Here is a 25,145-nt window from a genome sequence, read left to right as displayed (position 1 = left end):
GGGCATCTGCTCCTGCTTTTGCAGAGCCTCCTGGCACCCCTGGGGGGAGGGGAGACACATGCGTCCGGAGTCTGGTTGTCATCTTAGGGGGAGAGCGCACTGGAGAAGTAAGGACCCCTCTAGGAGCGACTTTGTCCGTTCATTTTTCGTTGACTTCATGGAATTCACGGAACAGGATTATTGGTTAGAGCGTGTGCCTCTTGCTAGAGATGGAATTCAAGATCGTTTTGCTTTTAATGTTTATTTATTTTTGAAGGAGAGAGACACAGAGGGTGAGCAGGGGAGGGGCAGAGAGAGAGGGAGACAGAATCCGAAGGAGGCTCCAGCCTCCGAACTGTCAGCGCAGAGCCCGACTTGGGGCTCGAACTCACGACCCGTGAGATCATGACCTGAGTCAGAGTTGGACGCTTAACCGACTGAGCCTCCCAGGAGCCCCTCAACATAGTTTTTAAGAAGAACCAAGGACTGCCCCCCAGGAGCCCACAGAGCAGCTCAAACAACCAGAGCCAAAGTAGCCTCCTGGGTAGGTCGTAGAATCCAGGTCCTAAGAACCCCCTGGCAAGGAGAAGTAGAAACTGCAGAATCTCAAGCAGTCATTTGCTGGGAGCTGAAGTATTCCTCTTCCCCCCGAAGTCTATAATTTAGAGCATTAGGACATACTCGGAGAGACACATTCCAGGGAGAGGTGGAATCCAACAATTTTGCACGTGAACCTGGACCGCTTCTTTTTAGAACAAAAGAGGTGGGGCTGTTTGTTCCTGGTATGTTTGTTTTCACTGCCAACTTGTTGTCGTGTCATGGTTATTTAATATGTATGAGCCCAAGCCGGGTACCAGGGGGAGTCAAATATATTTACTACGAAATGAGACAAACTCCAGTTCTTTCAACACCCCCGGTTGTGATAATCATAGCGAAGACTTGAGGCTAAGGCCTGTTCTAAGTGTTACCTCATTTATTCCTCGTGATGATCCTTTTGGGCAGGACTGCTGTTGGCACCCGTCTTTTAGATGGGGACACTGAGGCGTGAGTGCTATGTAACGCGCTTAAAATCACACAGCTAGTGTGACGGTCAGTGTTGAGATTTAAAGACACCCATTCTGGGGCGCCTGGGTGGCTCAGTTGGCTGAGCGTCCGACTTCGGCTCTGGTCGTGATCTCGTGGTCCGTGGGTTCGAGCCCCGCGTTGGGCTCTGGGCTGACGGCTCAGCGCCTGGAGCCTGCTTCGGATTCTGTGTCTCCCTCTCTCTCTGCCCCTCCCCAGCTCATGCTCTGTCTCTCTCTCTCTGTCAAAAATAAATAAGACATTAAAACAAAAATTAAAAAAAAAAATAAATAAAGACACCCATTCTGGAGCTCCCTGCTGAGCTGTGCAGCCCGCTCGGGTTTCGGCGGTTGTAGCATTGATCGGACCAGGGTCATCCATTACTAACCCCAGGAATCTATACTTACTGATAACAGAGCTGCCAATTAAGTAAACCCTCTCTGACGGTGATAGAGAATATAGAACTTGCTAATTTCTTGGTGCCTCATATTTGCAATGTATCTTCTGGAATAGAACCTACTAATTTCTTGGTGCCTCATATTTGCAATGTTATCTTCTCATCCTTGCACATGCGAACTGTCTTAGAACGCTGTGCTGAGCGACACTGAACACTGGGGCAGCTGACCGTGGGGGGAAACTGGGAAGGTGGGTGGGATAGTTGAGAGACAGGGAGAGCAGATAAAGTTGCAAGCTCTGTGGGGCGCCGTGTTCACGCACAGCAGGCCAGGGATCCGTGTCTCAGAAGCTGTCCAGGTAGACGCTCTGCTTACCAGAGGGCATCAGCCCCTTGCCGTGGGCATGCTTGTGGGCGTGCTTGTTCAAAGCATCAGGACAGCCACAGTCTGAGACTCATGCAAGATGCCTAATCCTGCTGCCCCTTTAGGCCTGTCTGGTACAGAGAATATGGTTTGGTTTTTTAAGTTTATTTATGTATTTTGAGAGAGTGAGATCAGGGGAGGATCAGAGAGTGGGGGAGAGAGAGAATCCCAAGCAGGCTCCGCCCTCTTAGCACAGAGCCTGACATGGGGCTCGAACTCATCTGAGCCAACATTAAGAGTCAAACACTTAACTGACTGAGCCACCCAGGCGCCCCAGAGAATATGTTTCATTCACCCTTTCTTGTCCTTTATTTACTCTCTGGATGTGCCATGGAGATTATTTTTCAGGAAATAGGGAGGGATGGTACCTCTTGAGCGGGGTTGAGATCCAGTCCCATGATTAGGGCTGCCTCTCTCCTGCCTCCTGCTGTGTGGGCACGGCTCCTTCAGGGCTGGGAGAAGGTCGAGGTCAGGAACATTCCCACCTGCTGAAGCTGATGCCTGGGAAGGTCACAGGCGCCCTGACCCACTCAGCTCCCTTTTGAGCCGTAAGGAAACTCTGAGGAGTCGTTTAGAGTTTCTTCCCTACTTGTCCCTTTGCTAGCTTTAGAGGGTTCTCATACAATTCAAGGTCTCTTAAGAATGTGCTTCTTGGGGCGCCTGGGTGGCGCAGTCGGTTAAGCGTCCGACATCAGCCAGGTCACGATCTCGCGGTCCGTGAGTTAGAGCCCCGCGTCAGGCTCTGGGCTGATGGCTCAGAGCCTGGAGCCTGTTTCCGATTCTGTGTCTCCCTCTCTCTCTCTGCCCCTCCCCCGTTCATGCTCTGTCTCTCTCTGTCCCAAAAATAAATAAAAAACGTTGAAAAAAAAAATTTTAAAAAAGAATGTGCTTCTTTTCTCTTTCTTTTTCTTTCTTTTCTTTTCTTTTTTTTCTTTTTCTTTCTTTTCTTTTCTTCCCTTTTTTTTTTTTTTGAGAGAGGGAGAGAGAGAGAGAGAGAGAGAGAGAAAGAAATGGGGCTCGAGCTCACCATATGCTGGGCTCAAACTCACAAACTGTGAGATCATGACCTGAGCTGAAGCTAGAAGCTTAACGACTCAGCCACCCAGGCCCCCTGAATGTGCTTTGTTTTTAAAGGCTGTCCTGGGGGTTTCCAGAGGAAAAGGAGGAGAGATTAGCAGGCTTACCCAGGCCTGAAATTGCTCTGTTTGGTGAACAGGGTGAGGAGTTTTCAATCTGTAATCCTTTTGGGGTTTTCTGTGCTGTGAGGATGGCCTCTGGGGGCTCTTCAGGTCCTTATTTACTCCGGACCTGCCGTAGAGGGCAGGCCTGGACTGTTAACTTATGTCACTGCACCGTGATGCCTGTGGACAGGGCGAGGGAGCAAGGAGATTTGGGGAACTGCCTTTAGGCATGAGGATTTCTCAAGCCTGCCTCAGAAAGTGTGTGCTGAATTGAATTGAAACGTGTCTTGCTGGCATTAGAATTCTAAGTGCTGGCCTAGCTGGGCCATTAATGATTTAACGGTTGCCTTCGTAAGATCTGTGCTCGTTCCTCCCGCTCCTCCTTTTATATTCTGTTGTTCCCATTCTGCATTTGTTCTGGACACTTCTGCTTTCCCAATATCACTCATTTGCTCTGTCCTGCACTGCACATCCAGATTCTTGTGAAAACCTGACTGTGGTAGTTGCCCTATTTGGGGCCTGCTCCCTTTTAGAAGCTTTGGTTTTGAAGGGCATGCAACACTGTTAGCGATGGTTTGCGGCTTGATGTGGTCCTGTGATCTGGTCCCCACGAGCCGCCCTGCAGGTGGCTGGACACTCTCGTGCCATCCTCTGTTTCTTGTTTGTTTCGTTCAAAGCATGCGAAAATAAAAGCAAAATGTGGGCTCTCTCAATGTATTCAGTTTAAGTTTGTTTTCATTTCCTTTCTGTAAGACGCACTCCTTTCTTTTTTTTTTCTGTTTTATTTTTTTTCGCACTCCTTATTTCTACAAATGCCATCAATTTTATCCAATGAAAACCCGGTTTTAGCTTATGACACCCCGGAAATAAGAATAAAAGCCGAGGCTCCCTGGGAACATTCTGAGGCATAAATGCCAGGATCTTTGGATTTGCAAACAAACCGTTCACATAATGCTCAGAAAGATCTCTTCTTCCTAATTAACTTCTATTCTCATCTACCCTCTTGTCTCGAGAGACACGTGGCTAAATTAGTTGGGGAGGTGAGAGCCCACGCGCGCCCTGACTGTAAGCGTACGCGTTTTCGAATCAATGTTGTTACTCATGAGAGAGCTTCGGGCGTCCAGCACATTCGCGGTGACCCTGACTTTTCCCTGAGACTCTCTCAGCACATTTTTTGTTTCCAGAATTGTAGGACTCTAACCTGATGATTCGTATTCCTGTTTTCAGCCTTAGCTCACCTGATGTTCAGCAGCATTGCCCTGGCTTCCCCCCCTGGCAAGACCATATTCTGCCACTTTGAGTGAATGTGCCCCTTCTTATCAGCCCTGGATCAGGTTTGGGACCCTCAGGCTTGGGGCCTCGTGAAGGCTGTGCCTCTTGGGCTCTCGTGGAGCCCGCGGCCATGACCTGGATACTTTTGTCTGCTGTGTTCCTTTTCAGGGAGCTGAGCCCAAGATCTCCTGCAACTCATTTGAGCGCCATATTGGAGATTCGTACCCAGGGGAGTGTTTTGTCCCTGGGCAGCCTGAGACCCTGGGACTCCAAATTACCTGGCTGGTGTTGAACTTTCAGAATTTTTGTCACGTGTTTCAGCCTTGGGACCCTGGTGTACATGCAGACTTCTACCCAGAGGAAGTGTTTGCATAAGAGGATTGGTATGCTGGGGTTGGGTCATTCTTCTATTAAATGGACATTAAATATGTATGTTTGTTAAAATGTGCATTCAAAGCAAAAATTTGGAAGCCCTGGGACTCTAATTTTGGGATTTGAGGCCATGACAAGCCGTTAGAGGAGATGGTTCTGGGGAGCTGCAGGTATGAGGTGTGGCTCAGTCATTAATCACCTGCAGGGAACTATGGGGACCCGGCAGAGTCCAGGCCCCCGAACTGCTTAGAGCTACTGAGACAGAAAAGGAAACCCTATGCTTTGTGGTCCAAACCAGTGCTGTCTTTCCCATATTCTGTCTTCCACGTGTGTTGTGGTAGTGAAACGAAATAAGAGAAATACTGAACAGTGCTAGCTTATATTTCAGTGGTATTTAAGACGCTGATAAATAATTTAGGGTCTGGGGAGATCAGGACACGAGAGGAGGAACTGAAAAACAGAGGTAATTTACCAGTGTCTGTTTATAGATTCAAACCCTTGACTAACTGGGATTTTATGACTGACCGCAGTAGATCTAATCATTCTTTACAACTATTAGGTGGCATTAAATACGTTGACCACATTTTCTTGGAAAAGTGATCAATACTACTCTCCAGATCTCACTTCTAACTGAAGCTCAAAGTTACTTTAAGTAATTTAGCTGTAGTAGAGCAATGTCCCGATAAGTCACCTTTGCCACAGAATCTGGGCCAGATGGCATGTGCCTAATGAGCAGTTGTGTCTGCTCGTGTACATGGTGTGAGCATGTGAGTGTCCCTATATCTACAAATCATATGGCTTTTGGGCCATAAGTCATCATTGTGTGAAGCTTCAAATCTGCATCGGCACAAAAAAGAATCTTTCAGCTCATATATGCCTCCCTGTCCTCTGTATTGGACTGGTGTCAGTTTACCCTGTGTTTGGCTGTGACGAACAGACACATGGATTATTAATACTGGAAGGGATTTTAGAAGTTAGCTAGCCAAGTCTCTTGCACAGAGAAGGACTCTTCCCTGGTCTTCTAAATAAGATGATTAGTCAGCCTCCCCTTGAACGCTTCCAGGAATGGGGACCTCATATATCCACAAAGAAACACACCCACATTTTGGATGACTCTAATTTTTAGGACATTCCCCCCTTGTTTTGGGTTGAGATCTGCCTCTCTGCAATTTCCTTAGTTATGACTCTGAAGCTCTGTTGTATGTTCGGAAAGTGCATCACATTTTTGAAGACCAACAACTCCTAGTGGAATCTTTCTTATTGATTTATTGATTGATTTTTTGGCCTGGTAAAACATTCCAAGGTCCTCCAGCGAATCTTCTTGTTTTCTTTATAGAGAAACAACTTCCCTCTTCCCATGTGAACCTGTGGACTCTGGAGATTCTACGCCCTTATCACAGGGTCCAATACACCCTCCCTGAGGAAAGTCTCATTCTTCTTATGGTTCCAGCTGTACAATCTGGAGTTCTTCTCTTTCTCCTCTTTTCTTATTTTCTTCCCAGCATCCTCACCACAGACGTTATTGTGCACAAAGTACCGAATCACATTCCTTACTTTTGCTTCTATGTAAATACTGGCACTCTTCCCTGCTTCCTTGTTGCATTGTTTCTTCCATTTTCCTTTGAAAAATGTTCACCTCTCCCATCAGCAGGAACAAAGAGAGATACTCTGTTAGGTCCTTTTCTCTCTCCACCAGCTATAAAACCAGATTGTATTAACAGCCCATGGAACCGATGATTTCAAAAACACCAAAAACAATATAAAGTCTTACATTCGCTCTTGTTTTGCATAGAAGTTGGCTACCCAACTGGATTCACAAGTGTGACTTTGCGTATAGAATATTCACTGAATGTCTGTCGGTCCTGAAGTCTCTGGGTATGGAGTTTGTTGATGTGGGCTTAAAAGTGGCTGCTTCTAGCCATAGAAGCATTTTTTTTTTTAGATATGTCTCCTCAGGCAAGGGAAACAGAAGCAAAAATAAACTATTGGGACTACACCAAAATAAAAAGCTTTTGCATAGCAAAGGAAACCATCAATAAAACAAAAAGGCAAGCTACCGAATGGGAGAATATATTTGCAAATGATATATCCAATGAGGGGTTAGTATCCAAAATACGTAAAGAACTTATACAACTCCACACCAAAAAAAAAAAAAAAAAAAAAAAAAACCCAAAAAACAACAACAACAAAAACAAATAATACGATTAAAAAAATGGGCAGAGTGCCTGAATAGGCATTTTTCCAAAGAAGACATCCAGATGGCCAACGGACACATGAAAAGATCAATGTTGTTAATCATCAGGGAAATGCAAATCAAAACCACAGTGAGCTATCACCTTATACCCTTCAGAATGGCTAGAATCAAAAAGACAAGAAATAACAAGTGTTGGTGAGGATGCGGGAAAAAAGGAACCCTTGTGCACTGTTGGTGGGAATGCAGATTGGTGCACAGCCACTGTGGAAAACGGTAGGGAGGTTCCTCAAAAAATTAAAAATAGTAATACCATATAACCCAGTAATTCTACTCCTGGATATTTACTCGGAGAAGACAAAAACATGAATTCAAAAAGATATATACTCCCCTGTGTTTATTGCAGCTTTATTGTAAATAAATTGGCCATTGTAAACATAGCCAAGATATGGAAGCATCCCGTGACCATTGATAGATGAATGGATAAAGAAAACGTGGCATATATATGTAATGGGATATTCTCAGCCATAAAAGAATGAAATCTTGCCATCTGCAACAATAAGGATGGCACTGGAGAGAATTGTGCTAAGTGAAGTAAGTCAGAGAAATATAAATAACTATATGAATTCACTCATGGGTGGAATTTAAGAAACGAAACAAATGAACAAGGCGAAAAAGAGACGAACAAAAAAGCCAGACTCTTTTTTTTTTTAATATGAAATTTATTGTCAGATTGGTTTCCATACAACACCCAGTGAAGAGCCAGACTCTCAAACATGGAACAGACTGGTGGTTGCCGGAGGGGAGGTGGGTGGGGGGACAGGCGTAATAGGTGAAGAAGATGAGGAGCCGCAAACTTCTAGTTATAAAATAAATAAGTCACAGGGATGATAAGTACAGCACAGGGAATAGAGTCAATAAGGTAATGATGTTGTCTGCTGGCAGGTGGAGATGACACTTGTCGTGGTGAGCACTGAGTAGGGTGCAGAAGGGTTGAGTCATTAGGTTGCACACCCGAAACTGACAGCCACCGTATGTTGACTCTAACTGAGTTTCAGAAGTAGCTGCTTCTGCACACAGTTTAGATTTTGTCTCCTAACTATTTCAACCTCATGACTCTCATCCTCCTCTCAGAGCTGCAGCTCTTGTCTTCTCTACTACAGATTGTAATCGCATGAACTTTGGTCCTGCTCCTTGTCCACAAGGCACGGAACATGAGAGAGGACGTGTCCTTGGCATGTCCTTTGTTTTTCAGATTAAGAGACAGAATCTCAGGGAGAGTATGGGGCTCGTCCAAGGTTACACCATTAGTTGAGCAGCGGGCCAGGCGCCATTTCCACTGAACCACTCAGCTGGCTAACTCTATTGGCTTTTGTAGAGAACAGACTTAAACTGTGGCATCTCTGATTTACATTGTGTGTGCGTGTGTGCGTGTGTGTCCACACAGGCATACCTTGTTTTGTTGTGCTTTGCTTTATTATACTTCGCAGGTGCGTTTTTTACAGATTGAAGGTCTGTGGCACCCCCGCGTGGGACAAGTGTTGGCACCATTCTTCCAATAGGTTTTGCTCACTTTGTGTCTCTGTGCCACATTTTGGTAGTTCTTGCATTATTCCAGACTTTTCCATCGTTATATTTGTCATGTTGGTCTGTGATCAGTGGTTATGACTCACTGAGAGCTCAGGTGATGGTTAGCATTTTTTAGGAATAAATTAATTTTAATTGAGGTATGTACTTTTTAAAAATGTTTTTAAGTTTATTCATTTAAAACCTTTTTTTTAATGTTTATTTATTTTTGAGACAGAGACAGAGAGTGAGCGGGGTGGGGGGAGGTGGCATTCAGAGAGAGAGGGAGACACAGAATCGAAAGCAGGCTCCAGGCTCTGAGCTGTCAGCACAGAGCCCAACGTGGGGCTCAAACTTGTAAACCAAGACATCATGACCTGAGCTGAAGTCGGACACTTAACCAACTGAGCCACCCAGCTGCCCCTGAGTTTATTTTGAGAGAGACAGAGACAGCTCGAGTGGGCCAGAGAGAGAGGGAGAGAGAGAATCCCAAGTAGGTGCTGCACTGTCAGCACAGAGCCCAACGTGGAGCTTGAATTCACGAAACCGTGAGATCCTGACCCGAGCTGAAACCAAGAGTTGGACGCTTAACCGACTGAGCCACGCAGGTGCCCCAGGTATGTGCTTTTTAAAGACACAATGCTATTGTACACTTACTAGACTACAGTGTAGCGTAAATATAGCTTTTATATGCACTGGGAAACCAACAAATTCATTTGATTCATTGATTACGATATTAGCTTTTTTGTGGTGGTCTGGAACGGAACTCTCAGTATCTGTAAGGTATGCCTGTATACAGCTTTTCCTCTTTCCCACCTAGCGCATTGTCTGGTATTTGATAAAGTTGTCAAATGTAGGTTAGAGAATGTTTAGAGCCTTTTTTCCTTTTAAAAGTTGGGAATGCAGGGCACCTGGGTGGCTCCGTCGGTTAAGCGTCCAACTCTTGGTTTTGGCTTAGGTCATGATCTCATGGTTCATGAGTTTGAGCCCCTCATCGGGCTCTGTGCCGTCACTGAGGAGCCTGCTTGGGATTCTCTCTCTCTCTCTCTCTCTCTCTCTCTCTCTCCCCCCTCTCTCTGGCCCTCCCCTGCTTATTCTCTCTCTCTCTCTCTCTCAAAATAAATAAATAAAATAAATAAACAAAAATTGGGGAATGCATCTAAGGGAAAAGGAGTGGAATGAGTGATGGGGAATACGGTATAACCAGGGAAGTCAAGGCTTGGGAGACTGTGGAGTTTGGAAACATCTAAAGCTTTGTGCTGGGTGCCAGGGTGCCTATGAAGGCCATATATGTCAGTCCCTGATCTCCGTGAGTTTATAATGAAATAAATATAGTTGACCCTATATAAATGGGATAAAAATAGAGACAAGACTGAATCATATGAAAAAAATTAACTTGCAGATCAAGGCAGAAGATAATCAACATCAGTGAGGAGTTCAGAGAAGGGAAGACGATGGAGAGCTTGCTATTGTGTCGTTGTTCTCGGTGGAAGGTGGCGAGCGTGAGGGGGGAGGGAGGCCAGATGGAAAATGAGAAACGGGTGCCCTAGAACAGTCTTGTCCATTCAGTACCAGCCACAGGTGGCAAAAGGGCCGCCAACCCACAGTCCACTTAAGCTCCTGGAAGACACTGGGAGTGATGGAAAGGGAACGAAGGTTTAGTGAACACCTACTGTACGTCAGCCAACAAATATGTCCTGAGCACCTGCTCCATGGCGGGTGCTGTGTTTGGTGTTGGGGATTCAGCAACGGTCAACAGGGAGAGGTCTCTGCCTTCATGGAGCCTAAATTCAAGTGCAGGCCAGTCCATGTGGTAGGAACCAGACAACCCAGGTCCTGGTTTTCGTCTTCAATGGATTTCGCAGTAGCTTCCTCCCCACCCCCCCCCCCCCATCCAACCCCAGCCTTTTCTGAAGACTCTCTAACTTCCTGTGGCCTAGTCCTATCCTCTGCAAGCATGCAGGGATCCCCACGAGATAGGTGATGCACATTCCTGCAGTAACTTCTGGCCGGGATCCTGGCCACAGAAGTTCAGTCCTTCATTTGGCTTCGGAGACCCTTTTAAAATATCTGACCGCCATGACTGTTGAAGAGACTTATCCTGCAAAGAACCTAAAGCTCGGGAAAGAGCAGCCCATGGGTGTTTACTGTCAAACACACATTTTTGGCAAATCGCCTCTCAACTTCCTTTTCTGGGGGGGGCACCGTGTGTGAGGGGGGCAGGGCCTGGACTGGCATGGTGCAGAAAGAGCAGCCGTCTGCCCCCAACCCCTGTCTGTCCCGACGTAAACGCCGGCCACTTTCCCTCGTCACTAGGGACTGCCTTGGAGTGGTGGGGGGCCAGACAGCCAGAGAGAGGCAGGGGGCGGAGGGGCCAGGTTTGCGGGATGAGGGCGCACGTGGCCCTGTCCACCGGCTGGTGGAGGACCGCTCGGTGTACCCGCCCTTCGTCCTGATCGGGTCTGACCAACACCACATACTGCGTGATAAGGCCTCTGCACAGACGCAGGTCGTTTTACAAAATATGAGTTTCCTGGGGACCCTTCTGTGGTGAGCTGAACAGCATGGCTCTTGCCTCTCGACCTGGATCCCCTGTAGATTGGCCCTGTGGCTTTGGGGGGCTCCCGAGGGACGGAGCGTCGGGCTCCAGGCCTCCCCACGCTGTGCACCCGCTCCTTCCTGGCTGGTGAATGCTTGCGTCCTGCTCTGCGGGCGCCTCCCAGGACCAGGGGGAGGCTCGCCTCATTTCTGTGGAGACCTTTGGCTGGACTTCTCTGCCTCTCCCAGAGGTGAGAGGCGGCGGTTCCTGCGGCCTCAGGCTTGGCACCAACTCGTCTCTGGGGGATCCAGGACCCAGGTCTCCAATCTCGCTATGGCTAGGGCCTCTCTGTCCCAGAGTGACCTCGCGGGCTCACTCCCTGACTGGCTCTTCACGGCCCCTGCCGTCGGTGATTTTCATTCCAGATACGAGCCAATGGATTCCTGAAAGGGACGACGTGGGCTTCTGTCGCCATCTCTGCTCTGGCCTTGGTCTGGCGGCGCTCTCCTCTGTGGTCTGGACCCGAATGATGATGGACGCAGGCTGCCCGTTGTTTTTGTTTCGTGATATTTAAAGCCACCAAAGCTCTCATTACTGTAATACAGTATGTGCCTGGATCAGTGGGCAGTTCTGTTCGGTTGTGGTGAGCCTGGGGACGTGTTTGGCCCCGGGCCTGATGGAAGTCAGCGCGTCAGGGCTGAGGAGGGCATTGGAGCCACACTCCATTCTTACCCTTCCCAGCCCCTCACTTGAACAAGGGGGAGGCTGAGCCCGATCAGGGAAAGGGATTGCCACTCAGGTGACGGTGGTGAGAAGCAGAGGAGGGACTAGAACTCAGATCCCGAGGCGGATTTGCGGTCAGGTGGTGAAGCTTCTGCCTCTGCCCTCCTTACTTGTTCAAGATCCTTTGAGGCCCTGAGCCTAACTTCTGTATCTGTAAGTAAGTTTATGTTCCATTTCTTAACGAAGCAGGCCTTCCAAATTGTCTGAGGTTCAAGAGCCATAGAAACGGCTACCGCTGACGAGAACTTTCTACTGCCCCGAATCGACCGTGTGTGTGAGTTTGGGTGTGAGCAGAATGGGCAAGTGTGAACACTGAGCTGTCCTGATGCCGTGACACCAAACCCAGCTCTGGGATCAGGCGTCTGAGAGGCTCAGGTCAGTCAGTGGGAGACAGCAGATGCCATGTTGGAGTCAGGTGGGAATTCCCTCCCAAAGTCGGAGTCACATGCTGGCGGTATGACCGAAATCTTGCAAGAATGGAGTCGACCATACCTTTTGTGCCAGATGAGAGTGTCCCATTGGCCTGATAGTAGGGGTGGCTGTGGAAGATGTGGCGTGGCACAGCTTTGGAACCATCGTAACCGTCCCATAAGTGACCATCGATGGATTGCCATCACTCTTGCTACCTGTGTGATCTTGGGCAAATTGTCTCTTCTCAGTCTTTTTGTTTCTACAACGAGGATATAATAGTGATAGCCTCAGAGAGGTGTTCTGAGGACCACGTAAGAAGATTCAGGTAAAACTTAGCATACTCTCCGGCATCTCATATGTGTTCCATAAATGCTTATCATACTGTCATAAGCCCTGAGGTGCAAAACATTCCTGCCCTTCAGGAGCTCATAGTCTTATTGAGGAGATAAGATTTTCACACCATATGCAAGCACAGGTAGGGAGTGTAGAAGCTCCTTCCTGTCATCTGCTAAGTTAAGGAGTATCAATGCAATGGAGTCGAAGGAGGAGACTCCTTTAGGCTCAGAAGAAGTGCCAAAGAGAAGAAGCCTGGTGCTCCGTCTTCTCAGCTGGTAACAGGTGAACTGGGACTCCTGGACATTCCTGGACACTGCAGACCCCTCAGGTCACCCATTCAACCACCCCAGCACCTTCACTACGTATCTCCAGACTCTGCTCTGCACTGGGAATTTGGAGAAGACCTTGACAAGGTCCATCCCTCCAGGAGCTCACAGCCTCGCCGGAGAGAAATATAGATAGATATATATTCACAGATAGAAATATAGAAATATTACAGCTAACAAATGTTATATGCATATCTACTTATGTCCCGAAACCAGTCATCTGAGCCCAAAGTGGGATGGGGTGGGTCGGAAGCTCAGAACCAGTTTGAAAGAAAGTAGGGATCTACTTGGTGAAGGGGGGGCAACTCAAAGCCATGAGCTCCTGTTGGAAGAAGCTGGTGGGTGTGAGCCTTCTGCCGGAGGGGTGGGGTCAGTTGCTCTAAATCAGAGTGTTCTGAGACTGAGATTGAAGCATCTCCAAGGCCAGGATGGGGCAGGTCCTTGGTTCCACACTTGGCCCTGGTGATGTGGTATCTTTGAGCTGGGCTGGGAAGTTGGGGGCGGTGAGTGGGCCTGGCGGACTGGGGAGGGTACTCTTCAGACATCAGGGGTGAGCGCCAGGCTCTGGTGACTCAATGGGGGAACTTCCTGAAGGCAGATGGACTCTGCAGATGTCTCATACCCTTAAATAAACTTGCATTTTCTGCACCACTTGCTTCAGAGGCTGCCAGTGAAAGTAATAGAGAAGGGAAGGTCCAGTCAGCAATGTGAAGGAAGTGTGAAATGGAAAGTGTGAGAAGCTGATTTCTCTTGACGGAGGCCATTACTGTTTTGGCCGGGATGGCGGAAGCTGCAGGTACTGAGGAAGTGACTTGCTTGAAGGAAGGGGTAGGGACCCGGAAAGGAATCTCAGACACTTGGTTCAAACCCAGCTGCCGAATGAGGCTTTCGAGCTCTGCGATTTGGGCAGAAACTCTTGGGCCGTGTTCGTCCAAGGCGGCGGGGCCCGTGAGCCTTGGTGTCCGTATGTCCCTGGACCCGCAGTTGTGTGACACCCAATGTTCCACTTTGCCCTGCCAGCCCCGGAGTCAGAGCAAGATGGGAACTTGCTCAGCCGCTGTCTTGTTTGTTTTTCCAAATGTCTGTATGTGCCAGTCCTGTGCATCTCCCGCCAAGAACCAAGACCGATGCTTTCTGTTGTATCGTCTCCAGGTGACCCAGCCTGTGCCGGGCTCACACCAGATGCCCACTGGACACTGTCACCTTGACTGTTGACCTTGTGTTCTTCTTATGCACCATCCCATTCATAAAACCACCACTAAATAATACCGAAATGCTAATAAGTGCCGACTGTCTCCCAGGCACCCTGCTGTAAGCCCTTTATAGGTACCATCTTGTTGAGTTATAACAATGACATCATTTTCCACCTCTACCCACATCTCACACTTCCCTAATCTAGAAAAGTGCCCTTCAGCCCACAGATTAATTAGTATCTGTCTGTTAAAAGGGTCTGACCTGGGGTGCCTGGCTGGCTCCATCAGTAGAGCACATGATTCTTGATCTTGGGCTTGTGAGTTCAAGCCCCTTGGTGGGTGTAGAGCGTACTTTAAAATAGAATAGAATAGGGGTGCCTGGGTGGCTCAGTCGGTTGAGCGTCGACTTTGGCTCAGGTCACCATCTCACAGTTTGTGAGTTCAAGCCCCGCGTCGGTCTCTGTGCTGGCAGCTCAGAGCCTGGAGTCTGCTTCTGATTCTGTGTCTCCCTCTCTCTCTCTGCCCCTCCCCAACTCATGCTCTGTCTCTCTGTCTCTCAATAATAAATAAACATTTAGAAAAATTTGATAAAAAAAAAAAGCAAGGACTTCATGTTGTTGTTCTTGCCTATTTTATTTTGTTACCATTGAGATGGCCCGTCAGTCAACCTACAGCATCCTCTGAGCACCTGCTGCACAGGTGCTGCTTGATCCCCAAATACAGGTGTGGATGAGGGAGGCATGCTTCTTGCCTCTAACTTGCAGATTTATTGAGGAGACGATGCATAGGCACAGCAAGAGTAAGACAGAAATACAGATGACCATGAACATTTTGGAGCCGGGCCCTGTTCTACGCACTTCTTGGCGATAACTCATTCCATCCACACGTCCCTCTGTGGGTGCCATGCTTACCCTCATCTTGCAGCTGAGGAAACGGGTGCCAGGGCTCAGGTGTGGGGCCAGGTCCACACAGCCGGTGGAGGAGGAGACAGGATGTAGACTCAGCAAGAGTGGCCTTGACAAGGTGACTCAGAAGGAGCCACCAGGGAGTTTGGAGGCAGAGCTGGGTGTTCTCAGGGGCCCAGGGGCCACAGGAAGGGGTGACCCACTGACTCAGGTGCTGCTCCCAGATTCACCGTTGAGCCCTCCAGGGTTTTAACCTCTTGAACATGACTTCTGGGATTAAGGAGAGGGATGTATCTCTTGTTTACCGTTATTCCCCACGTGACCCCTTTACTATGTGGCCCAACTCTTCACTGTAGGCATGGGAGGCAATGGAAAGATGGGTAGCAAGTAAAAACCAGGCCACGTTCCCAAACCAGTACTTAACGTTTGTGGGAGGCGAGGCCTTACTCAGGGAGGTTGTTCTAGTCACTTCTTACTGCGTAGTCACCTCACAGCTCAGACGGACCACCTCGGTATCGTTATTGTCGCTCGTGCCCCCGAGGGGACGAGGCTCAGCCGGGCTGTTCTGGCTCCGGGTCTCTCCTGTGTTTGCAGCAGACGGTAGCCGGGGCTTGGGTCACCTGCCAGCCCTCCTCGCTCACTCCGCGAGCTGACCCTGCTGTCTGCTGGGACCTCAGCTAGGACGGGCAGCCTGGATACCAGAAGGTTGTGGCTTCTCCGTGTGGCCTGGGCTTCCCAGGGCAAGGGCTCTAAGAGAGAGGGAGCCAAGTGGCGGCGTATCCCCTTTGTGGACCAAGCTCTGAAGCTCCATAACTATCATTTTTCCTGCATTCACTTAGTTGGAGGCAAGACACTCACCCGAGCCCGTTCAAGAGATGGGAGATAAGCTACCAGCCCTCACTGGGAGACGGTGGCAAAGCCACTGCAGAGATTTTCCCAGTAACTTCACTCTGGTTTAAGGAGACCAGTTATCCGGGACAGACCGGGCCCGAGGAAGGTGTGTGTGCTCAGAGTTTTAGGAAGGAAAAACAGGACGTAGGGCCAGGAGAGGCTGTGTGACAGAACAGAGCCAGTGTGGAGGGCCACGGCCCCGGGCACAGCCTCTGACCAGCGTTTGCCTGTGACGAGGCTGCTTGGCTGTTCAGGCTACCTTACTTTCCTCACCTTTAACCAGAGAGTTTGAGACGGGTGAGCTCTCCGGTCCCCTAAGCTTCCACTGTTGTGCATGCGTAATTTTGAGGACTAGTGCCTTTCTTTCATAACTTCCAACCCCCTGTGACCCGAGTCCCTCCTGCCGACTTTCCTGTGCCCAGGAACGCGTACAGGCCGCCCTCTGCTCCCCGGCACGTGAGCTGGGGCCGTGAGGAGCCTGGGACAGAGGGTGGGCTGGGGAAGGAATTGGAGGCTGGGTGGGAAAGATGTTCAAGTGCAGGACCATGGAAGCCGGGGGTACCCGTGATCTAAATGAAGAGCCAGGGATTGCTGGAGCTCAGAGAGGCTGGGCCAGCTGCCCAAGGACTCAGCAGGCCCAGGGGTACGGGGTTTTAGAGGCTCTCATGGGTCTTTCTGTGTTTGGAAAATGCCCTGCCTTCACTCTGTATTTACTCTCCTTCCTCCTGCTGATGGCGTGAAGGCATTCGATCTGACATCCCTCGTGCTAATGATATAGAAAGTGACATCAAGTGATGGCACACGTCAGTGTCCTGTGCCCCACTCCATCCCTGGGAGCTCTCCTCTCCCCAGGTGTGAGGGGGAGGGGGGTAGGGGGAGGTGGGGAGAAAGGATGAGATGGCCACCTGGCCTTTCCCCCTCCACCTCTACTCTACGACAGACTCAAGTTGTCTCTGTTTTACGACCCAAGGAGTGAGCTGGAAGGGAGCACAGCGCTCTTCTAACAAAGGCAGGAGCGTGGCCTGCGAGCCGTGAGGGTTACCTCGGGTCGTCTGGAGCATGTCCCGTGTGTAAACACGGATCGGGCCACTGGGGGGCCTTTGGCTTAGCACTGCGGGGATGCATTTGGAGAAGCACGAGGTGGGGACTCCCAGAGGAAAGGGTGGGAGTGAGAAAGACTCTAGCAAGTCTTGGGGAGCCAGATAACGCCAGGTTGGCCAGGGTGTGTGTGTGTGTGTGTGTGCGCGCGCGCGTGTGTGCTTGCACGCGTGTGTTTGGGGGTCCATCTCTTGCCAAAACCAAGCTCATTTCTGCATCTTTGTTTGCTGAGTATTAAACAGTGCGAAGATTGCTGTTTCCATTTGTTGAATCTGAAATGAAAATGAGTCAGCAGGGAGGACCCAGGGCCCTGAGGGGCCCCCGAGTGAAAATGGACGGCCCTAAAGCAAGTGGGTTTTCGTCTCCCCGCCAGGCCCTGGTCTTCAACACACACAGGTGCAAGAACCGAGCACAGCCGGGCCCACACCACGCCTTGTGTGTCTGCTCCCACTCGACCGAGTGCTTTTATCTCACTTCCCATTCCTGTCTCTGCCTTGTCAGACACCCACCCTTTCCGGAAGGGAAGGCCTGTCTTTAGGTAGAGGGGCCAAGGCTGGAGGCTGTAGATAACTTTCCAGGAAGGCAGGCACTTCTTTGTTGGACCCTGTCACGGACTCAGTGTGAAGATGTCTGCCGGAAATCTGTGACTTTTTATTTTTCGCCAGAGGGGCGGTCACCTCAGATTGTCTCCAGCTTTGGGATCTGGGAGGACGGACTGTCTGGGGAGAATGACCCTTCTTGCTCTGTGCTCAGGCCGTATCCCTGAACACTTGATTATGACCTGGATTCAAGTATATCGAATCATAGTTTGAATGTCCCGGAGGGATTTGCTACTCGAAGGACCCGGGCACTGGATCATTGTATAAAGTGAAGAACTAGTTTGTGATGTGGACCCCTGCTCAGTGATTTATGAGTCCAGTTAAGTAGATGGAACATTCCTGTGTGCTGAATGTTATTTTAATCGTGCCACATGGAAACTTGTTATTCAAAGGTACCTGGCGCTTTGGGGTGGTGCAAAGAATTCTTCTGTAATGTGGATGAACATTTCACAATGTGTGAGTTTGGCAACTACAGGCATTTCTTAAAGTGGGGTGTACCTCTAGTTCTGCGTCAGAGAAAAAGATGGTTTGTGCTCATATTCAGACTTGGGGGACAAAGAGAGCTCTACTCTCTGTGAGCGATGGTCTCGTCAGAGGCACTCGAAGCGTCCAACTAGTTAGAGCAAGAGGTCCCAACAGATGCTTGCTCTGCGTACTTTCCATATCATCACAGGAAATGATGGTACTTTTTCCCCCAAATAAATTCAGTGAACTATTATAGCTACATTTCTAAAAGTGTTTCAGTTTATATCTAAATATGTGTCATCTAAATTTTGATGTCTATCATCTATCATCTATCTATCATCTATCTATTATCTATCTATCTATCTATCTATCTATCTATCTATCTATCATCTATTATCTATCTATCATCCACCTATATATCTATCTACCTATCAATCATCTATCTATCTACCTACCTACCTACCTACCTACCTATCATGTGTTTTCATTTCTGTAGTAAAAAAAGAGACACAGTGTAGGGCTCGTGCTCTGGAGCCCTGAAAGGCTGTTGTACCACCAGTGTGGAGGGAGAGAGTTGAACTTGCTCCCACCCTTTCTTACTCAGCAGCCCCCAAATCATTTCCACACCCCACCCTCACCTACCATCCTATTTGGGCACTAGAATAGAGCCCGTTACTAGGGAAACAGTCTGATATTCAAGGCAGTTGGAGAAGGGGAGTGTGGTCGTCCTCAGGTGTTATGACCTAGAGCCACAGGAGACTTGGGGCTGACCAGGAGTGAGCCCTCGGCGTGTGAACCGTCCGCAGGATGGGATGGTGTCAGGCAGCGAGTGTGACTTGCTTTGCCACCATGGTGTGGCCTGGACTACGTTTCAGAAAGAGGCTTTAGGAAGCCTCAGTTTGCTCAATTACCCAGATAATTTGTAAGACATTTGACCTTCTAGATTCTTGTTTTTTTTTTTTTTTAATTCTTACTTATTTCTAGTTGTGGCTGCCGCACTCCCATCTGCCCTCCATTTACTTGCTGGTTTTCCTGATGGCTTTGACCCACAGCCTGTCCAGATCCTGATGTGGGTGGTCCTGAGATGGACAGCTACCCGTCTCCTAGCAGGCCCGGGAAGTCCTGAGCCACAGCTCTCGTTGCAGTCAGTTTGGAGTGTTCATCCAGCTTGGCCTGGGGAGGGGATCTTCACTGAGAAGAGGGAAGTGTGGGTTTTTTATTACAAGGGACACATTCTCTCTGGGTTACCTGTCCATTGATATTCCTTGGAAAAATATTGGGTTGTGAGTGAAGAAACACTGGTCTTAGAGTCAGAGCAACTGGAATTGATTCTTAACTCTTTCTAGTTTTGTGACCCAGGCAAGTCAGAGTGAACCTGATTTTGATATAGAGATAAACAAGGTCTTTGACCTTAAATGACTTACATATTTTGACCTTAAATGACTCAGGGTCCGGCATGACAGATGGGTCAATGTGCCAACTCGGAGCATGTAGGTCTACGTAGGTTGTGGGTAAAGTGACTTAGGTCCTTACTTTCCTTCTTCGTAAAGGACAGTGGTAATTTTCTCCTTAGAATTGTTGTAAGGCCCACTAGTAATGCATCCATAAGCATCCACTGAAGTACAAGTGTTCTAAAACAACAAAATAATGTCTAAGCGGCAATTCTCAACTGCTACTGTTGTTGTTGTTGTTTGCCTACTTTATTCATGTATAAGATGTACCAACCGATAGTATGTCTCAATCCCACAAGTGATTCTTCAGGTACAAGACAAGTTCTCCATGTACCTCTAACCTCTGGGTTATGCACGGTTGGTTGGAAAGCATCCTCCAGCTTCTGATAGACTGCCCCCAGGAAATTGGTTTTTGTCGGAAAAACCAATGTAAAAGGCAGTAACAAGGAACATATTTTCCTTGTTAAGAATCAACACAACAAACAAGTCTAGAGTGTCCTTTTGATCACCATTCCTGGTCTCCTCTGCCAAGCAGTCCAATCTCTGAGGGAACTACTGTTACCAGCCTTGTCTCCTGAAGCCCCTTGCTCTGTCCCCACTCACCCTCTTATCTGAGCACCAGAGCGAGCCCTAGAGTGAAGCTTGTTATTAGCACGGTATTTACCCTTCTCAATCTTTTGTTTATACATACGTGTATGCATGTGTGTGTGTGTGTGTGTGTGTGTGTGTGTGTGCACGTATCCACAAAGATACATAGCATGCTTTACATAAATCTTACAACCTGTTTGTTCATCCAAAAGTAGTCATGGACGCCTATCCAGCTCAGACTTTTAAAGTCTTGCATAGTATTTCACAGTAGGAATATACCATCATCTATAGCATTCTCCTATTCATAGAAATTTCCCCAAGTCTTTGTTAATTAAAAAAATATATAGCGCCAACAGTGTCTTCACATCCTTGCCAACACTTGTCCTTGTTTTTGTTTTTGTTTTTTGATAATAGCCACCTGACAGGTGTGAAGCGATACCTCATTGTGGTTTTGATTTGCATTCCCCTGATGATTAGTGATGTTAAGCATCCCCCCCCCCCGCACCCCATATATCTGTTGACCATTTGTATGTCTTCTTTGGAGAAATGTCTATTCAAGTCCTTAACCCATTTTAAAATCAGGTTATTGGTTTTTTGTTATTGAGTTGTAGTAGTTTCTTATATATTTTGAATGTGAATCCTTTATCAGATGTATGGCTGACAAATATTTTCTCCCATTGTATAGGTTGCCTTTTCACTCTGTTGATGGCTTCCTTTACCGTGCAGAAGCTTTTTAGTTTGGTGTGATCCTGCTCGTTTGTTTCTGTTGTTGTTCCCTGCGCATTTGTCATATCTGTGAAATCATTGCCAAGACCAATGTCCTGAAGCTTTTCCTATATGTTTTCTTTGAGGAGTCTTAAAGTTTCAGGTCTTACATTCAAGTCTTTAATCCTTTTTGAGTTGATCTTTGTGTGTGGTGTAAGATAATGGTCCAATTCCATTCTTTGACATATGGGTGTCCGGTTTTCCCAATGCCATTTGTTGAAGAGACTATCCTTTCCCCTCTGTGTATTCTTGGCATCCTTCTCGAAGATAAGTTAGCCACAACCTCTACGGAAAATAGCATGGGGGTTCAGTAAAAAATTAAAAATAGGACTACCATATAATCCACTTCTAGGTATTTTCTCCAAAGAATTGAAATCAGGGTCTTGAAGAGGAATTAGCTCTCCCATGTTCATTGCAGCACTAGATGTGTAAACAATCTAGATATCTATCCATACATATGTGAATGAATAGAAAAATGTGGTATATGTACACAGTGGAATATTATTCATCCTTTGAAAAGAAGGACATTCTGTAATAGTCAACATCGAGGAACCTTGAGGACATTATGTTAAGCGAAATAAACCAGTCACAGAAGGACAAATACTGCCTAATTCCACTATATTAGGTACCTAAAATAGTCACATTTATCTAATGAAAGAGTGCAATGGTGGTTGCCAGGGGATGAGGGGAGGGGGAAATAAAGTTAAGGTTGAGCAAGATGAATAAGTTCTAGAAATTCGATGCCCAACATTGTACCCACAGTCAACAATAATGGATTGAATACTTAAAAATTTGTTAAGAGAGTAGATCTTTTGTGAAGTGTTCTTACCCCAATAAAATAAAATTTGAGGAAATATTGCAAAGCACTTCTTTGTGCGTACCTCGTTAGGCAGATACCTAGGTCTTTCTCTAGGGTAACTAATAATAAGGGAAATATAAGGATCATAAGGCATATGCATTTTTTAAAACAATTTTTTATTTTATTTATTTTTTAATGTTTATTGACTTCTGCGGGGGGTGGGGCAGAGAGCGAGAGGGACAGAGGATCAGAAGTGGACTCTGTGTTGATAGTAGCAAGCCCGACGTGGGGTTCAAACTCACCAACTGGGAGATCATGACCTGAGCCGAAGTCTGATGCTTAACTGACTGAGCCACCTATGTGGCCCTGCTTGGCCCACTTTTATAGTGGTTTTCAAAAAATGATCTATAGATCTATATTTATACCAGAAACTATGTTGTTATAAAACTCCAAAATTTATCTTAGCCTATTGTTTATCTGTTGATGCTTTTGGTGTCAAAGACATTTAAAATTTTGATGGAAAATTTTATCATTTTTGGATTTTGTTTTCTACATCTCACTTGTGCAGTCCTTCCTTACCTTTAGCTCCTAGCAAATGCTCTTATATTTTCTTGAAATACTTTGATAGTTCTCTTTTTGCATTTTGGGAATTCTCTTTTTTCATGTGTAGGCTGTGGATATACTTTTATTTGTTTTTGAAAACAAATGAACTGTTTCACTGATTTTATTTTATTAAAAAAAAAATTTTTTTAACATTTATTTTTGAGAGACAGAGAGAGACATAGCATGAGCAGGGAAGGGGCAGAGAGAGAGGGAGACACAGAATCTGCAGCAGGCTCCAGGCTCTGAGCTGTTGGCATAGAGCTGGACGTGGCACTCAAACTCACAGACTGTGGGTTCATGACCTGAGTCAAAGTTGGACACTTAACTGACTGAGCCACCCAGGCACCCCTGTTTCATTGATTTTAAGTGCCCCTTTTATAAAATAGTAAGTTCCCATTCATATGAGTCTTTTTTGGGTTGCCTCTTCTCTTCATTGTTCTCCTTATATGTTTCTGTGCCAATCCCATACTCAGAGAGGCCTTTCCTGACCACCTTGCCTGAAATAGCCCGCATTCACTCTCTGTGGCATCACCCCATTTTATTTTCTTCATGACACATACATCTCTTTGGATTTCTTATTTATTTACTTGTCTGCTTGTGCATTACAAGCTCCATGATGACAGCTCCAAGCTGCCTTTTACAGCACGTGGAACCGCACCTAGTAGACACACAGAGAATAGTTACTGAAAAAAATGAATGAAAGAATACTGCTTGGCCAGGGATATTTGCATTTTGAGCTTTATTTTCAAAGATTGAATAAGTTGTCAGGGGAATTTGTACTATCAACCAAAGAAATGGATAGGAAAGGGCCTTTCTACCTCCTTGAAGTTCTTCTCTGTATCTTTGTGGGTTCTGTTCACATGTCACATTGCTTAAATCCGGAACCCTCGGAGAAACTCATTCAAAGGTGCAGAATAGGGTGATGTAGGCTTATAATAAGCCTTGGGTACATTTCCGTTTAGGGTGTGGAATTGAGTGTGACCAGATGTAATCACTGAATATATGGCTCAAGGCAATCATTAATTTCCTCTGCAAATATTTACCCAGCACTCTGGTGGGTGTTCAGAACGCAATGGCGAGTAAAATAAACATCGAGTTTATGGAGGGGATGGGGAAGACCCTACAGCAATGAATATATGATCAGAAACTGGGATCACTTCTATGTAGACAAATAATGAAAAGCTTTCAGAGCATGTAACAAGAGGGCCAGAGAGGTTTCCACAGAGGAAGTGACCGTTGAACAGAGGGTTGATCTGGACAAAGAGAGCCTGAAGTATCCCGGCAGAGGCCATGAGGCAGAAGCAGGAGAATAGCTTGGGTCTTGTAGGCGAGGCCAGATCAAAGGGGAGTGCAGTATAATGACAAACAAAGACAAAACAAACAGTAACAACAAAACCCATGTGGATGTTGGAGTGATACAAACTCTGGGTTCACGTGAGCACCTGTCAACTGTGTAATCAGATCAGTTTTACTCTCTTCCCGCTCAGTTACCTTGTTGATGAAAAACAACCTCATTGGGTTACTGTGAATATTACATGAGAGCGTCTTTGGCTCACGTTAGATATACACGCTGTAGTTACCATACCTCTGAGTTTGTTAATGGTTCTTCTGTGTTCGTTAGCTGCTGACACCCTAATTTGAAGCCAGCAAAGTAGAAATAATCACTTGTTTTGGAGATTCACAGCCTGAAACCCTCAAGTAACAGTTTCCAAAAGGAAAGTCAGTCAGATAGTTTTGAGCATCTAGTAAGTGCTGCGGAGTTCAGTTGAAAACCATTTTTGAGTGCATGCTTTGTACAAAATGGAAAGTATTCTTTTGGAGATACAAGAATGAGCCATTTTGAAGGTAATGACTAAATGGATTTTTTTTATAACTATGCCATGGAGGATCTAATAGAGGCAAAATCAGCGTGTGTTTTGGTTAAGGGAATGAGGTATAAGACATTCCTTGTAGAGGGAACTGCTGGGGAAGGTTATAGAGGGGAGAGGTTATGGCCAACAACTCATGAGAAAGGTGTCCCAAGAGAGAATTGTGGGACTCTTCTACCAAAGGAGAGAGTGGTTAGTCAAGGCAGTGCTGACAAGGCTGAGTGGTTGTGCACAAGAAGCTTGGGTCTTTGTGGAAGGACATCCTGGACCATGGTCATGGCTAGTGCTAGATTATAGCTATGACCAATGTCTCCAAGATCTGCCCATGTCTTCCTTTCTCTGGGCATATTAGTTTGAGGACTCCTTTATGAAAACACAATGTTTCTGCTGCTGGCAGTGACTATGCACACTGAGACACATATTTTACCCCATCCAAATCAATTCCATGAAACCACGCTTATCACCATTTTGTGGTCTGTGGATCACCCACCCCTGACCCCCACCAGAAGGCCACTTTAGTCTTTTGTCCTTGATTCGTTTTGGCTTCATCCTCTTCAAGCATTTGAATATCTGCCTTTCCTTCCCTCTTCCTTCCTTCCTTCCTTCCTTCCTTCCTTCCTTCCTTCCTTCCTTTCTTTTCCTACTTGTTTATTGAGGAGGGCAGGTGAGAGTTCTATCACCTAGAAAACATCATAGAAAGTTTCTGCTTCCTCAACAGGTGTCTTGGCTATGTTCCCCCTTTATTTACTCCATTCCCATTATAGCCCATTAAAATCCTACTCATCATTCAAGAGCCTGATCAGGTCAGATTTCTCCATGAAGCCTTCTGTAATCACCCCAGCTTAGTGGGATTTTGTCTTCCTTTGTAATTATGTATTGCATATCATTTATAACAATGGGTCCATTGTTGGTTTGGTTGATGATTAGTGTTACCTGGCAGAAACTTTTTAGTACAATTTTTATTCTAGAACAGTTTCATACTTGCAGAGTCAATGCAAAGATAGTACATAGAATTCCTGTTTACCCAATACCCAGTTTCCCCTATTATTAACATCCTACATTAGTACAGTAGCTTTGTCATAGT

At 46.8% G+C, this 25,145-nt stretch overlaps 1 protein-coding gene across 2 annotated transcripts in view; it reads left to right on the top strand.

Moving 5' to 3' along the window:
- The window catches only part of DDR2 (discoidin domain receptor tyrosine kinase 2), a 156,347-nt gene that overhangs the window by 65,628 nt on the left and 65,574 nt on the right, over positions 1–25,145 (top strand). The gene's annotated exons all lie outside the window — the stretch shown is intronic.

This window comes from Lynx canadensis, chromosome F1, assembly GCF_007474595.2.
Source record: "Lynx canadensis isolate LIC74 chromosome F1, mLynCan4.pri.v2, whole genome shotgun sequence".
NCBI lineage: Eukaryota > Metazoa > Chordata > Mammalia > Carnivora > Felidae > Lynx > Lynx canadensis.
The sequence above is the reverse complement of the archived record's forward strand: the minus strand, read 5'-3'. Positions and strand labels throughout refer to the sequence as shown.